General features: G+C 35.0%; 1 protein-coding gene across 3 annotated transcripts in view; it reads right to left on the reverse strand.

Annotated features, from left to right (window-relative positions):
* Nucleotides 1-17,068, reverse strand: part of Zranb3 (zinc finger RANBP2-type containing 3) — a 303,506-nt gene that overhangs the window by 108,210 nt on the left and 178,228 nt on the right. The window lies entirely within an intron of this gene.

A 17,068-nucleotide genomic window follows, 5' to 3' on the forward strand; every position in this document is an offset into this window, starting at 1 on the left:
AACAACAACAACATCAACAACAACAAAAAAGAAAGAAAATAGGTGCCACCCAAATCCATGATCATTAACAAATACTAAATTTATTCAGCTATCCTAGAGAAATTATGGCTAAGTAATTTTGGCTAATGGATTCTTGAGTCAGATTGTCTGGATTCAAATCCTGGCTTCAACACTTAAAGTCTGAGAGAGTGCACAAGTCACTTAAACTCGGTGCTTTAGTTTCCATACCTGCAAAGGTAGCTAAAAGTTCTTACACCTCTTAGGGTTATGGTGAGAATTTAACAAGTTCATGCATGAAATATTCTTGGAATAGTGCTTGCACACAATAAACATTATAAGTATATTAGCTCTTATTATTAACATATTTCTCCAGTAAACTACAAAACAATTTCAACCTTCTCAACTTGCTTCAAAATCAGAACCTGTGACTCCTGGTTCTCAAACCCCCTACTGCCCAGAGTAAATATAATCATTATCTAAGAATTATGTTTCTTTTCCTCCTTTTTACTCATTCTAATTTCCTTTTCTTTTGTAATAAGAGAGGTATTTACCGCTTGGCTTCTCTAAGGCAAATCCCCCTCTACCTTTGATTCCAAACCTACACAATTCCTGCCACCTTAAAATATCAAAACTTCTCTTCCTTCTCAAGTGGGTATTTTCCCATCTTTAATAAAACATTCCTCCATTTCACTTGCCATATGACTAACATACTATCCCTTTCCTCCTCTAAAATCGTATTATTTTCTTCTTTGAACTTTACTGATTATTGCTGACCATCTCCTACTAACAAAAAGGAGGCAGGTTGACCTGGTTCAGAGCCATGGAGACTTCTAAACCACAGAATGGGTAAAAGAAGAGGGGTGCTTCAGTCTTACATCAGCCCAGGCCCCATGCAGCAGGGAATATTGTAGTGTCCTCATTATACTCCACTTCATTTTATAAATAGGATTCCACCTGTGTTAAGTTGCTGAAGCAATTAAAGAGGAAAAACATTTTGTGCATAATGGGAACATGTTAAAAGCGATTTGCCTTCTGCAAAGATTTTTTTTTTGGTACTAAGGAATGCTACCATCCCCAAAGTGACAGGAAATTTTAAATTATGGGTTGGTTTTAATCATTTTCATAAAAACTGACATTTCTCTCAAAATGATTTTCTTTAAAAAATGAGATGCAGTTGTAATGTACACCCAAAAAACTGAAAATTGGCTAAACCAAACATACCACTTATGTCTGTTTTCTCCTACTTGTATAATATGCTGAGCCTAAATCTGAAGAATCGGTTAATTTGCATCCACTGTATTCTAAACAAATATTCAAAGTAATTTAAAGAAAGAGAAGGAAAAGTATAATTCTTTTAATTATCTGAAATTCTTCACTAATTGATTCTGCACTGTTAACATTAAGTTCATTTTTTGTTATTTATCACTAATATTTCCTGCTTATCATTATTTTATTTCTTTTCATTAAGAAGTATTTATTGTAGTTTAGATATGAGGTGATCCTCAAAAACTTAGGTGTGAGACAACATAAGAGTTTTCAGGGGTGAAATGATTGCATAAGAGTTTTAACCTAATCAGTGGCTTAATTATAAGAAACTTGACCTAATCAGTGGATTAATTCATTAATATGAATTAACTAGGCGATTACTGTAGGCAGCTAGGGTGTAGCTGGAACAAGTAGGTCACTAAAGACATGCCTGTAAGGTTTACATTTCATCATTTCTCTTTGTCTCTGCTTCCTGGTGCCATGACTTGAGCTGCTTTCCTCTGCCATGCACTTTTGCCATGATGTTCTGTCTCATCTAGTGCCCTGAGAAATGGAGTTGACCATCAGTGAACTGATACCTCTGAAACTGTGAGCCAACTCTATGTTGTTCTTGTCAGGTCTTTTGGTGACAGCAGCAAAAAAGATAACAAAAACAGTATGTAAAAAAAGAGATCTTGATAATATAACAACAACGCTAAGGAGATAATAACAAACATATTTAAAATATATTTTTATCTTCCTAAGAACAAGTACTTCAAAAAGTAGAACAGTACAAATGTTTGCAAGGCATATGGATAAGACATGCCAATACCATAATTTTATGATATAGCCCTGTATATAGGAAAATTTATCATGTCTATATGATCTAATTTGAAGCACTTGGCACTGTCTTCCTGTCTGCCAAGAAGACACTGTAGGTTATAAGGAAAAAAGGTTATAGCAGAGAAAGAAACTTTCTATTTTGGATATCTAGAAAATGAGTATGAATGGAGATTCATTTTTCTGGAAGTCTTTAGGCATAACTTTGCCTGCAGCAAAATTAGAGGAAATGACCCCCTGAGGTCCTTTTTAGTCCTAATGCTCTCTAACCACAATTAGTGAACAGTGTTAAAATAGTCAATACATAAAAGGATAAAGTATTTGCTTTCTCAGAATATCTACCAAGAATAAAATTTTACACTTTACATACTAATTTAATACATTTATTATGGAGTTTTAGTCTTTTTTCAATTGAATACCATAAATAAAAAGTAATCCATTTTACTGTAAGCAATAATCAATTACATATATGCCCTTAAAATGGCAGTATCAAAAACTCATTATTTTTTAAAAATATTTTTTAGTTGTAGATTGTCCTTTATTTATTTTTATGTGGTGTTGAGGATCAAACCCAGTACCTTAGCACATTAGGCAAGTGCTCTACCACTGAGCTACAGTCCCAACCTCAAACTCACTATTTTAAGTTATTTTTCTTTACTCCTATCAACTTTTTCAAAATTTAGATAAACCATCATTAGATGGTTTTAAATTATCTTTAAATTCCTCAACAGAATTGTTCAAATGATTCAATGAAAAGAAAAGTATTTCTAAACTGATACTGTGGAGAACAAAAAACCCTTCTATTATCTAACAGCATGTGCCTTGCTAAGTTTGGCGCAGATCATACTTGATGGGGGTCTGGGCACAAAATGTGTCTTGTATTTTTTTCCCCCACAATATCAGTAAATGGCACAAACATCAACATAGGTGACCCTTCAAGAATCTAGTTTCTATCTTTTCCCTTCCCTCTACACTCTGTCAATCATTAATGTTTATTGACTGTACCATCTTAATATAGCTTGAAGTTTTTCTTTATAGTCAAGATGTGGTTTAGATCACTGACACTGTTAACCTGGATTATCAGTGATGAACCTCAAATGAATTCTCTTTCTTTCTATATATTTGTTCCTTCCAATCAATCCATTTTCTACATAGCTACAAATATGATCATGTTAGTCCACTCCATTGTACCTGAGGGCTAAGAACCCTTAGGATAAATTATAAACTATGAACTGTGACGTTTAGGATGTGGGCTCTCAGTGATCTACAGCCTAGATTCGGTTAGAATTCCTCCCTAATAGTCTATGTTGCAGTCATGTTGACCTACTTGTAGTCCCCTAAATATGCAATTTCTGGGTAATCTTTGTGAGTTAGCACAAAACATTGCACTAGCCTTATGCCCTTTCCATTTCACTTCCCCTCTTTTTGACTGACTACACTTTACTTGCTCATTCCTTGGGGCACCTTTCCTGTTTACTCCTCTTGTGTGTTTCCACAGTATCCCTTTTTTGAAACGCTAAATATACTGTAGTCGAGTATTTATTATACTGGTTTTCTAATAGGTTGCAAATTCCTTGAGAGATAAGACAGTGTGTCTTCCTAGCACCTTAACACAGATTAGGAACTGAATAATCTATTGAATTTATTAGGAAATCAGATAAATCAACACTAGAATGCATACAAAATAATAACTAGATTATATTCTGTGATATTTTAAGTTAATTTACAAAGTGGTTTGGGAGAACTCAGAAACACATTTTCTTATAAGAACAATATTAAACATAGCTAATAATTACAGTTGCCTCCTGAAAAGCTTATCTAATCCATTATGTAGATAAATTGTATTTATGGTTACTCTAAATATTGGGTTTTGATATTACCTGGGGAGGATATATTAAGAATTCCAATTTGGCAATGCCAGGAACTAATTATTTCTGGCTGCACCCCAGGGACAGAAATACACAGATCCAATTTAGGTACATGGTTAAAGACAAACTCTAGCATGGAAGGAATGAAAAAATGACTAAAAACTCAAGGGGACTAAGTGGCAGGGCTTGGCCTTCTGCTGCCACTAATTTTTGAGAACATGACCCAATTTGAGGACAACTAACTTTTCATCTCCTTCCTTTTTCTTCAAGGATCCCAGGAATTAGATGCCAAGTTTCTGTTGACTATCAACAAGTACTTCGGACTTCTAAACAGGGTTTCTTACCACATAGACAAAAAATAATGAACAAGTTTCTCTCTTTCCCTTTAAGGAAACATTCTGTACACAGTATTAAATACAAAGAAAGTAAAGTAAGCAAGAAAAAAATCAAGAGAAAAATGGGGAAAAAGATAGTTATTAACTGAAGGAAAAACAATACTTGTCAAAGAAAAGAAATGTAATTATAGCTCAACTGTGAAATGTTAAACAGTCATTATACAGTGAACAATGAACATTGATCAAACCAAAATTTAAGCTTAAACCAAAATATCATATGGGAAAATGAAGCAGGGGGAATGTATTTTCTTCCAATCTATGTCTTGCATTTTCTGGTCTTTTTCTTTAATCATTAAGTTTTAATGTTAGAATTCCATTTCCTTCCTTTGCAGTTTTTACATTTCTATCCTATCTAACAAATTGCCCTACCTAAAGGATAGGAATGTTTTTATGTATGTATACTACTAAGTATCTTAAAATTTTCACTTTTGTATTCGAAGTTTATGACTGACTTCAAGTTAATTTTTATGTATGCTGGGAAATAGTTAAGACTCCCTTCTTCCCTTATGGATATCCAAGCATCCTAACACCAATTGTTAGAAAGATTATCATTTCCCCATTGCCTTATCTTGTCTTGTTAAAAGAGCAACTGGAAAACCGTGTGAGGTTCTATACTTTTTTTTTTTAATTCATTTTTATTGAACAAATGGGATACATCTTGTTTCTCTGTTTGTACATGAAGTAGAGGCATACCATTTGTGTAATCATACATTTACCTAGGGTAATAGTTTTGATTCATTCTGTTATTGTTTTCTCCCCCTTACCCCTCCTACCTGTCTTATCTCTCTATAGAGTCCCTCCTTCTTCCATTCTTACCCCCTTTTCCCGCATAAGCGTCATCATCCACTTATCAGTAAGATCATTTGTCCTTTGGTTTTTTGAGATTGGCTTATCTCACTTAGCATGATATTCTCCAACTGCATCCACTGCCTGCAAATGCCATAATTTTATTATTCTTTATGACTGAGAAATATTCCATGGTATATAAAGAAACCACAATTTCTTTATCCATTCATCAACTGAGGGGCATCTAGGTTGGATCTACAATCTGGCTATTGTGAATTGAGCAGTTATGAACATTGTCGTGGATGTATCTCTGTAGTATGCTGATTGTAAGTCCTTTGGGTATTGGCCAAGGAGTGGGATAGCTGGGTCAAATGGTGGTTCCATTCCAAGTTTTCTAGGGAATCTCCACACTGCTTTCCAGAGTGGCTGCACTAATTTGCAGCCCCACCAGCAATGTATGAGTGTACCTTTTTCCCCACATCCTCTCCAACACCTATTGTTGCTTGTATTCTTGATAATCGCCATTCTAAATGGAGTGAGACGGAATCTTAGGGTAGTTTTGATTTGCATTTCTTTAATTACTAAAGATGTTGAATATATTTTCATGTTTCTTAATTGTTTGCAGATCTGTTGTGAAGTGTCTGTTCATATCCTTAGCCCATTTGTTGATTGGGTTATTTGTATTCTTGGTGTAAAGTTTTTTGAGTTCTTTGTAGATTCTGGAGTTTAGTGCTCTATCTGAAGTATGTGTGGCAAAGATTTTCTCCCACTCTGTAGGCTCTCTCTTCACATTGCTGATAGTTTCCTTTGCTGAGAGAAAGCTTTTTAGTTTGAATCTACCCCAGTTATTGATTCTTGCTTTTATTTCTTGTGCTATGGGAGTCCTGTTAAGGAAGTCTGGTCCTAAGCCAACAAGGTGAAGATTTGGACCGACTTTTCTTCTATAAGATGCAGGATCTCTGATCTGATTTCAAGGTCCTTGATCCACTGTGAGTTGAGTTTTGTGCAGGGTGAGAGATAGGGGTTTAATTTCATTCTGTTGCATATGGATTTCCAATTTTCCCAGCACCACTTGTTGAAGAGGCTATCTTTTCTCCATTGCATATTTTTGGCACCTTTGTCTAGTATGAGAAAATTGTATTTATTTGGGTTTGTGTCCATGTCCTCTATTCTGTACCATTGACCTACCTGTCTATTTTGGTACCAATAACATGCCGTTTTTGTTACTATTGCTTTGTAGTATAGTTGAAGGTCTGGTATTGTGATACCCCCTGCTTCACTCTTCCTGCTAAGGATTGCTTTAGCTATTCTGGGTATCTTATTCTTCCAGATGATTTTCATGATTGCTTCTCTATTTCTGTGAGGTACATCATTGGGATGTTAATTGAAATTGCATTGAGTCTGTATAGCACTTTTGGTAGTATAGCCCTTTTGACAATATTAATTCTGCCTATCCAAGAACATGGGAGATCTTTCCATCTTCTAAGATTTTCTTTAATTTCTTTCTTTAGTGTTCTGTAGTTCTCATTGTAGAGGTCTTTCACCTCTTTTGTTAGATTGATTCCTAAGGTTTTTTTTTTTTTTTTTTTTTTTTCCCGAAGCTATTATGAATGGGGTAGTTTTCCTAACTTCTCTTTCTGAAGATTCATCACTTATGTATAAAAATGCATTGGATTTATGAGCATTGATCTTCTATCCTGCTACTTTACTGAATTCACTTATGAGTTCTAAAAGTTTTCTGGTGGAATTTTCTGGTTCCTCTAAATACATAATCATGTCATCAGCAAATAGGGATTCTTTGAGTTCTTCTTTTCCTATTTGTATCCCTTTAATTTCCTTGGTCTGTCTAATTTCGCTGGCTAGAGTTTCGAGGACAATGTTGAATAGAAGTGGTGAAAGAGGGCATCCCTGCCTTGTTCCAGTTTTTAGGGGGAATGCTTTCAGTTTTTCACTATTTAGAATTCTACTGGCCATGGGCTTAGCGTAGATGGCCTTTACAATGTTGAGGAATGTTCCCACTATCCCTATTTTTTCTAGTGTTTTGAGCATGAAGGATGCTGTATTTTATCAAATGCTTTTTCTGCATCTATCAAAATATCCATGTGATTCTGGACTTTAAGTCTGTTGATATGGTGAATTACATTTATTGATTTCCGTATGTTGAACCAACCTTGCATCCCTGGGATAAAACCCACTTGATCGTGGTGCACTATCTTTTTAATATACTTTTGTATGTGATTTGCTAAGATTTTGTTGAGAATTTTTGTATCAGTGTTCATTAAGGATATTAGTCTGAAATTGTCTTTCCATGATGTGTCTCTGTCTGGTTTAGGTATCATGGTGATATTGGCTTCATAGAATGAGTTTGGGAGGGTTCCCTCCTCTTCTATTTCATGGAATACTTTGAGTAACATTGGAATGAACTCTTCTTTAAAGGTTTTATAGAACTCAGCTGAGAACCCATCTGGTCCCAGACTTTTCTTTGTTGGTAGACTTTTGATGACTTCTGTTTCATTACTTGAAATTGATCTATTTAAATTGTGTATGTCCTCTTGGTTCAGTTTAGGTAATTCATATGTCTCTAGAAACCTGTTGATGTCCTCGAGATTTTCTATTTTGTTGGAGTACAGATTGTCAAAATAGCTTCTAATTATGTTTTGTATTTCAATCATGTCTGTCGTGATATATCCTTGTTCCGAATTTTAGTGATTTGGGTTTTCTCTCTTCTTCTCTTTGTTAGTGTGGCTAAGGGTTTATCAGTTTTGTTTATTTTTTCAAAGAACCAACTATTTATTTTGTTAATTTTTTCGATTGTTTCTTTTGTTTCAATTTCGTTGATTTCAGCTCTCAGTTTAACTATTTCCTGTCTTCTACTCTTTTGGTGTTGCTCTGTTCTTCTTTTTCTAGGGCTTTGAGCGGTAGTGTTACATCATTTATTTGTTGATTTTTTCTTCTTTTATTGAATGCACTCCATGAAATAAATTTTCCTCTAAGAACTGCTTTCATAGTATCCCAGAGATTTTGATGTTGTTTCTTTGTTCTCATTTACCTCTAAGAATTTTTTAATTTCCTTCCTGATATCTTCTGTTATCCATTCATCATACAAAAGCGTATTATTTAATCTCCAGGTGTTGGAGTAGTTTCTGTTTTTTACTGTAATTTATTTCTAATTTCAATCCATTATGATCTGATAGAATACAAGGTATTATCTCTATCTTCTTGTATTTGCTAACAGTAGCTTTGTGGCATAATACATGGTCTATTTTAGTGAAGGATCCATGTGCTGCTAAGAAAGTGTATTCGCTCTTGGTTGGATGGTATATTCTATAAATGTTCGTTAAGTCTAATTATTGATTGTGTTTTTGAGATCTATGGTTTCTTTGTTCAATTTTTGTTTGGAGGATCTGTCCAGTGGTGAGACAGGTGTGTTAAAATCACCTAGTATTATTGTGTTGTGGTCTATTTGATTCCTGCAATTGAGAAGGATTTGTTTGACATACATGGATGAGCCACTGTTTGGGGCATAGATATTTATGATTGTTATGTCTTGCTGATTTATGCTTCCCTTAAGCAGTATGAAATGTCCTTCTTTATCCCTTCTGCTAACTTTGGCCGAAGTCCACCTTATCTGATATGAGGATGAATACTCTGGCTTTTTTGCTGTGTCCATGTGCAAGGTATATTTTCCCCCGTCCTTTCACCTTTTGTCTGTGGATATCTCTTTCTATGAGATGACTCTCTTGAAGGCAGCAAATTGTTGGATCTTTCTTTTTAATCCAATCTGCCAGTCTATGTCTTTTGATTGATGAGTTCAGGCCATTAACATTCAGGGTTATTATTGAGATATGATTTGTATTCCGAGTCATTGGTTCATTTTTTTTTTTTTTTTTTTTTTTTTTTTTTGACACGACTTGATTTCTCCTTTATTTGGTTGTTCCTTTAGGGTAGTTCCTCCCGTTGCTGATTTACATCGTTGTTTTTCATCTCTTCCTCATGGAATACTTTGCTGAGAATGTTCTGTGGTGCCGGCTTTCTTTTTGTAAATTCTTTTAGCTTTTGTTTATCATGGAAGGATTTTATTTTGTCATCAAATCTGAAGGTAAGTTTTGCTGGGCAAAAGATTCTTGGTTGGCATCCATTTCCTTTCAGAGCTTGAAAAATGTTGTTCCAGGCTCTTCTAGCTTTTAGGGTCTGGATTGAAAAATCTGCTGATATCCATATTGGTTTTCCCCTGAATGTAATTTGATTTTTTTGTCTTGCAGTCTTTAAAATTCTGTCTTTATTTTGTATGTTAAGTATTTTCATAATAATGTGCCTTGGTGTGGGTCTATTGTAATTTTGTATATTTGGAGTCCTATAAGCCTCTTGTACTTGATTTTCCATTTCATTCTTCAGATTTGGGAAATTTTCTGATATTATTTCATTGAATAGATTGTTCATTCCTTTGGTTTGTTTCTCTACGCCTTCCTCAATCCCGAGAATTCTTAAATTTGGCCTTTTCATGATATCCCATAATTCTTATAGATTCTGTTCATGATTTCTTACCGTCTTCTCTGTATGGTAATTTGTTTTCAAGGTTAAATATTTTGTCTTCAATATCTGAGGTTCTGTCTTCCAGGTGTTCTATCCTATTGGTTATGCTTTCTATGGAGTTTTTAATTTGGTTTTTTATTTCCTTCATTTCAAGGATTTCTGTTTGTTTTTTTTTCAATATCTCTAACTCTTTATTGAAATGATCTTTTGCTTCCTGTATTTGCTCTTTTAACTGTCAACTGGTGCAATCATTCAATGCCTGCTTTTGCCCTTTCATCTCATCCTTCAATGCCTACATTTGCTCTTTCATCTCCTCGTTTGCTTCCCTCATCGTTTTGATTATGCACTCTGACTCCCTTTCTGACATTTCTTCTGCAATGCTGTCATTGGATTTTATTGCTATACCATCTAGGTTTGTTTGGGACATTTTCTTCCCTTGTTTTCTCATATTGTTCAGGTATCTACCCCTCTAATAGTGAAACTCTGGAATATTGCAGATTTCCTCTACTGACTAAATATATTGTCTCTGTAGATTTCCAATAACTCATCTCTTAGCCTTCAGTAGCCTGAAGTCTTGGAGGAACTTGATAATGCGGTGCTCCACTAGGAAGCTGGCCTTCTAGGGGTGGTGACCTTCAGGTAGGGTATATTTCCTGGTGGCTCTGACTTGGTTCCGAGTCTCTCAATACCTCCTCTTCTTGGCTCCTGGGTCTTGTCAAAGGTCCTCTAGCATCCTGTAGGTGTCTCAGGAAGGGAGTTGCCTTTCCAATGATGATGACCATGCCCTCAGGAGTAATTCAAAATGCCTGCACCAGCCTATAAAGAAGCCTCTGGCTAACTCCCTGATGGCAACAAACCTCAGCATGGTGGTCGGGTGGGGTTTTTCAGTTATGAAGTCTGCCCTTGGCCTGCTGGCTGGGCGGGGTAGCTGCCCACTGCTTACCTCTGAGATGTAGGCGGCCTGGCTCGCCCGCCCACTTGCTCCACCACTGCGACCAACCACTGATGGCATGAACCTAGGTGCAGGGGTCTGGCGGGATCGCTCCGTTATGACCTCTGTCCTTGACCTGTTGGCTGATGGGATAGCTGCCCGCTGCCTACCTCCGAGATGTAGGTGGCCTGGCTCACCCATCAGCTCGCTCTGCGACTGCCAAGGTTCTGTTTCTTAACTTTTTTCAGTTCACTAATTTATATATCTATCTTTATGTCAATATAACAAGTCTTAATTATTGTGACTTTATATAAATATATATAATATGTAGTAGAAAACTTCAACTTTGCTCAAAATTGTTTTGTCTACCTTAAGTTCTGTGTTGCCATATACATTTTACATTCAACTTGTCAATTCCTACCCCAAAAAAGCAACAAAAACCCCTTAGATATAGTCTAATTAGCATTGCCTTGGATATATAGCTTGCATCTTAACAATATTAAATCTGATTCATGAACATGATCTGTCATGTCATTTTTTGTTTACATTACTTTCCCTAAACAATATTTTATGGCTTTTAGTGCATATATTTTGTTAACTTAATTTTACATGAATCTTATGACTTAATAAATTCGCTCATTAGGACTAGTAATTTTTTCAACCTATATGTAGACAACAGTGTTATCTGTAAATATGTACAATTTTACATATTTACTTATCAATCTGTATTTTTTTTTTTCTTTTTTCTAGCCTTATTGCAGGGCTAAGACTTCCAAAACAATGTTAAACAGAGGTGATAAAAGCAGACTCTGTTTTATTGTTCCTGATCTTAGGAGAACAGTATTCAGGATTTCATTTTCTAATATTATATAAGGTTCTTCACAGTCATGAAAGACATTGGTCTATAGTTTCGTCATGACACAGCTGTCTGGTCTTGGTAGCAGAGTAATACTGTCTTTCTGTTTTCTTTCTCTTCTGTTTTGATTAGAATTTGTTTGATTTTTACATTAAATATTTGATGGAATTTGCCAGTGAAACCATTGTGGCCTAGAATTTCCAATGAAGGGTGATTTTAAGTTACAGATTAAATTTCTTTAGTTGGCATAGGACTAGTCAGATTTTTTAATTCTTTTTGAGTAAGCTATTTATAGAATCTATCTATTCACCTAAATTTTGTTGGCTTTCTTAATGTAAAGTTGTTTATAATACGCCCTTATTATTTTTTCAATGCCCATATTGTCTGCAGTAATATTATTTTTATTGTATTTTATTCCTGATAAGTAAATTAGTTCCTTCTCTATTTTTATTTTGAGGTTTATAAATCTTATCTTCTCAAAATAACAGTTTTTAGTTTCATTAGTTTCCTATTATTTTTCCTTTTCTAGTTCATTCATTTTTGCTCTAATTTTTCCCCATGGTTAAGAACACATCTTTTTTTTTTTTTTTAAGTTCTTTTTCTGGTTTCTTAGGTTGAAAGTTTTCTTAGTTTTGTTTTCTACTTTTAATATGAGCTTTTAATGTAATAAGTGTTCCTCTACTTCTTTTGTTGTTTCCACATTTCTCTACATTTTTATTTACTGAATATATTTTCTAAGGACCCTTTCATTTCTTTTTTAACATATTTAGAGATGTGCTAATTTTCAAACACTTGGATTTTCCAGATATCTTTGTTAATGATTTCTTATTCAATTTCATATGGATAAAGAACATACTCTGTATGACTTCATTCCTCTAACATTTGTTGGTCAGTGTTCCTTGTATACTTGAAAAGAATATGAGTTCAGCTGTTGTTGGATACAGAGGTCTATAAATGTTACATTCATTGATAGTGTTCTATTTGAACACATTGCTATTGTTTTATCAATTATTGTGGATTTTTTTTTTTTTAAATGCAGTTAGTCTTAAACTCCTGGGTTTAAGCCATCCTCCTGCCTCAGACTTCTGAGTACCCGGGACTATAGGCAAACAACACTGTGCCTGGCTGTGGGAGGCATTTTCATATCTTTACCTATAACTCTGGACTTCCTGATTTCTCATTTCAGTTCTATAAATTCTGCTTTATAAAATGTCAATCTGCTATTAAATAAACATTCTGAGGACACATCTGTATTTCCTTCCTTGACCTTCTATGATCTATATTTTCTTCCTTCCTTACAACTCTCATCTAAATTATCTTCCTTCCTTCCAAATCTGATCTATATTTCATTCCAATCTTTATTCTTTTCTTTCTTTTGTGGCCCTAGGATTGAACCCTGGATGCTCCACCACTGAGATATATCCCCAGTCCTTTTTATTTGTGATTTTGAGACAGAGTCTCACTAAGTTTCCCAGGCTGATGTTGAATTTGTGATCTTCCTATCTCAGCCTCCCTAGTCACTGAGATTACAAGTATGTGCCACAGCTTCTATTATTTTCTTCTTGAACTGATCCCTTTATCATTATGTAAATGCTTCTCTTTATCAAGGAAGGTCTGAAGTCTGCATCATCTGATTTAATTTTATCTATTTCAGCTCTCTCTCTTTTTTTTTTTTTTTTTTGATGGTGGTACTGGGGATTGAACCCAGGGCCTTGTGCATGTGAGGCAAGCAATCTACTCTAAGCTATATTCCCAGCCCTAACCTTCATATTTAAAGAGGTTGTCTTGCATATACCACGTGACTTGTGCCCTCTGACAATTTCTGTTTTTTATGTGGTGGGGTTTAGATCATTCACATTTTACGTAGTTATTGATATTACTGGATTTAAACCTATTATCATGCTAGTTGCTTTCTACTTGGTTCAGTTCTTCTTTGTTCCTTTTTCTTTCTTTTCTATCTTTATTCTTGTGGGGGGGAATATTGAGAACTTTTATGTTCTTAGATTATTTATTTTTGTTGTTTGTTCTATTTAGTTATAAATAGAATGCAGAATGCATTTTGATTCATTGTACTCAAATGGAGGACAACTTTTCATTTCTCTGGTTGAACACAATGTAGAGTCACACCATTCATGTAATCATACATGTACATGGGATAATGATGTTTGTCTCAATCCACCATCTTTCCTTTCCTCCCCAACCCCTTCCCTCTCATTTTCCTCTACACAATCCAATGTTCTGACATTCTTCCCTTACACTCCCCGGTCATTATATATCAGCATTCACATATCAAAAAAAATTCAGTCTTTGGGATTGGTTTATTTCACTTAGCATGATATTCTCCAACTCCATCCATTGACCTGCAAATGCCATAATTTTATTCTTCTTTATGGCTGAGTAACATTCCATTGTGTATATATACCACAGTTTCTTTATCCATTCATCTACTGAAAGGCATCAAGGTTGGTTCCACAATCTAGCTATTGTGAAATGAGTTGCTATAAACATTGATATGGCTGTGTCACTGTAGTATGCTGATTTTAAGTCTTTTGAGTATAAACTGAGGAGTGGAATAGCTGGGTCAAATGGTGGGCTCATTCAAAGTTTTTTGAAGAACTCCATACTTCATGCAGTATAATTCTTTTGAGATTAATTCAGTTTGCTCTGCTTACCAGTAATTCATTCCTTTAATTGACCTGAGCATTCCACTGTTTGAAAGAACAGTTATTTTTTTCCAGTGCCGGGGATCAAAATCATGGCCTCCCACATACTTAGGAATAGCCCTACCATTCATCTACACCTCTAGTCCCACAATCTGCTTGAATGATATTTCATTTATTCCCAAATATTTTGACTATTATAAATAAAAGTATTTGTGTGAATCTACATTTTCCTTTCTCTAGCCTAAAAAAACAGGACTTTTAGATTTTTATGGTATTTTTTGTTGTTGTTAACTTTATCTACACCGTTGGTTTATTTTTTAAAAAAATTTTCCTATGTGTTGTATTTTGTTTTTCTTTTTTTCATATTTGTTATTGGTGCATAATTATACATAATAGTGGGATTTGTTGTTACATATTTGTACATGCATATGATTTAACAATATAATTCATTCAATATTGTTCCTTAGCTATTTCCCCTTTCCCTTTCCTCCTCCTCACCTTCTACTGTTGGCTTATAAGCTGACTGAATACATTTTCTTTATCTCTGATACTGTGTTTTTTATTTGAAGCATTTTCTATTCTACTAAATTTATATTTTCATGCAACTCCTGTAATTCTCCATCTTTTCATGCATATTATTTATCTTTTCTTTTAGATTCTTAACAGACTATTCATAGCTATTCTAATGTCCTCATCTAATAGTGTACCATTTGAATTATTTTTGCATGTGTCTTCATTGATTGTTTTATCTCTTGAAAATAGATTAGGGTTTTTTAAGTGGTTTTTTATTTCAAAAATTCTATTGGATGCTAGAAAGTATAAATACAAGAACAGTGCACACTGAGTAAATGATAGTTGCATGTGGAATTTGGCATGCTTCTTGTTAGGGTGACAGTATGAACTGTGAGGGGCTGAATCAATGTGGCAAGAATTGGATGATGTCATAAATACAGTTATCCCATGCTAGACAAAGGTGCCATAAATATGCAATGGAGAAAGGATAGCCTCTTCAACAACTGGTTCTGGAAAACTTGGAAAGCCATATGTAGCAGAATGAATTTTAACCCGTCTCTCATCCTGCACAAAAATCAACTCAAAGTGGATCAAAGATCTAGACATTAGAGTAGACAACCTATACCTACTAGAAGGAAATGTAGGCCCAATATTCCATCATGTTGGCTTAGGATCCAACTTCCTCAACAAGACTCCTAAAGAGCAAGAAGTAAAATCAAGAATCAGTAAATGGATGGTATCAAACTAAAAAGCTTCATAGCAAAGGAAACAAGAGCATGAAGAGAAAGTCCACAGAATGGGAGAAAATTTTTGCCATCTGCACCTTAGAGCATTAACCTCCAGGATATATTAAGAACTCAAAAAACAAATAACCCCATCAATAAATGAGCAAAGAAACTGAACAGATATTTCTGTTCAGAAGAAATACAAATGGTTAACAAATAAATGAAAAATGTGGGCTGGGGATATAGCTCAGTTGGTAGAGTGCTTGCCTTGCAAGCATAAGGCCCTGGGTTCGATCCCCAGCACAGCAAAAAGAAAAAAAAAAGAAAAGTGTTCAACATCTCTAGCAATTAGAGAAATGCAAATCAAAACTACACTGAGATTTCATCTCACTCCAGCCAGAATGGCAACAATCAAGAATATAATTAACAAGAGGGGTGGGAGGAGTGGGGGGGGGGAGAGGGAAAAATAACAGAATGAATCAAACACCATTATCCTATGTAAATGTACGATTACACAAATGATATGCCTCTACTTCATGTACAAACAGAGAAACAAGTTGTACCCCATTTGTTTACAATTTTTTAAAAAAGTAGGTTTTCTAGAAGACATTAAAAAAAAGAATATAATTAACAATAAAAGTTGGTAAGGATATAGGGAAAAGAATACACTCATACATTGCTGGTGGGACTGCAAATTGGTGCAACCACTCTGGAAGACAGTATGGAAATTTCTCAGAAAACTTGGAATGGAACCACCATTTGACAATCCTCATTCTCAAAGGACTTAAATCAGCATACCATAGTGACATGGCCACATTAAGGTTTATAGCAGTTCAATTCACAATAGCTGCGCTATGGAACCAACCTAGGTACCCTTCAACAGATGAATGGATAAAGAAAATGTGGTATATAAATACAATAGAATAGTACTCAGTCATAAGAAAGAATGACTTTTTGACATTTGCCAGAAAATGGATGGATCTGGAGACTCTTATGCTAAATGAAAAGAGCCAATCCTAAAAACCAAGAATGTTCTGATATGTGGATACTAACATACAATAAGGGGCGGGGACAGAAATTGAGTAGATTAGACAAAGGGGAATGAAGGGAATCAGGGACAGGAATAAGAAAGACAGTGAAATAAATCTGATTAAGTTTCCTGTGGACATATATAAATACTCCACAGTGAATCTCCACACCATGTACATCCACAAGACTGGGATCCTAATTAGAATAAAATGTACACCATGTTTGTATAAATATCTCAAAATACACTCTACTGTCATGTGTAACTAAAAAGAACAAATCTAAAGAAAAATTTTTAAAAAATTGATGGTGCTTAGATTCTCCTGTTGTTACATTTACCTTTAGTACACCATGAACTTCAAAGTCCCCCAGCAATGGGATGCTCCTACTTTGGAACAGGGTGTTATTATTGCACTGTCAGCTTTCAGTAGACCTGCATATAAGGCTCTTCCAGTGGTAGATCTTGAATACTTTTCAGTGTTGAGTTCATGGTAGGGCACAGGGGACCTCAAATCTATTAGTGCCAATTCAGGGTAAGGTTACAGCTAAGACTTATACGTGTTACTTTTTTTTTGTTTTTCTGCCTCCCACCCCCACCCAAACATCTTGTCACTGTGGATAGTCCTGAAGAGGTTCTAGCTACCCCCAGCGTAACAGATCTCTGCCTTCTATCAACTCAATGTCCTG

This window comes from Sciurus carolinensis, chromosome 3 (genome assembly GCF_902686445.1).
Source record: "Sciurus carolinensis chromosome 3, mSciCar1.2, whole genome shotgun sequence".
NCBI classification, from domain to species: domain Eukaryota; kingdom Metazoa; phylum Chordata; class Mammalia; order Rodentia; family Sciuridae; genus Sciurus; species Sciurus carolinensis.